The sequence below is a fragment of the Cicer arietinum genome, chromosome 6 (genome assembly GCF_000331145.2).
Source record: "Cicer arietinum cultivar CDC Frontier isolate Library 1 chromosome 6, Cicar.CDCFrontier_v2.0, whole genome shotgun sequence".
Lineage (NCBI taxonomy): Eukaryota > Viridiplantae > Streptophyta > Magnoliopsida > Fabales > Fabaceae > Cicer > Cicer arietinum.
In genome coordinates this window covers 13,963,058-13,963,561 of record NC_021165.2, presented here as the reverse complement: position 1 = coordinate 13,963,561, position 504 = coordinate 13,963,058, and positions in this window count along the sequence as shown.

Below are 504 nucleotides of genomic sequence, written 5' to 3'. Positions count from 1 at the left end.
GCATTCAAATCAAACAATATATAAATCTGGTTAATGACTTAAAATAATATAGTTAATTCCTTGCACAACTTGGTTAATGGATTTAAACATAATGTTTGGTCATTCTTATCAGACAAAATATAAATCGGGTTAACGACTTACAGAAACATGGTTAATGTTGTGAACAACTTGGTTAATGTAACCGAACTGAAAACTTGGGCATTCAAATCAAACAATATATAAATCTGGTTAATGACTTAAAATAATATGGTTAATTCCTTGCACAACTTGGTTAATGGATTTAAACAGAATGGTCATTCTTATCATACAAAATATAAATCTGGTTAATGGCTTTAAGTAACATGGTTTTAAACATGGTCATTCTCTAATGGCTTTAAGTAATCTGGTCATTCTTATCATACAAAATATAAATCTGGTTAATGGCTTTAAGTAACATGGTTTTAAACATGGTCATTCTCTAATGGCTTTAAGTAATCTGGTCATTCTTATCATACAAAATATAAA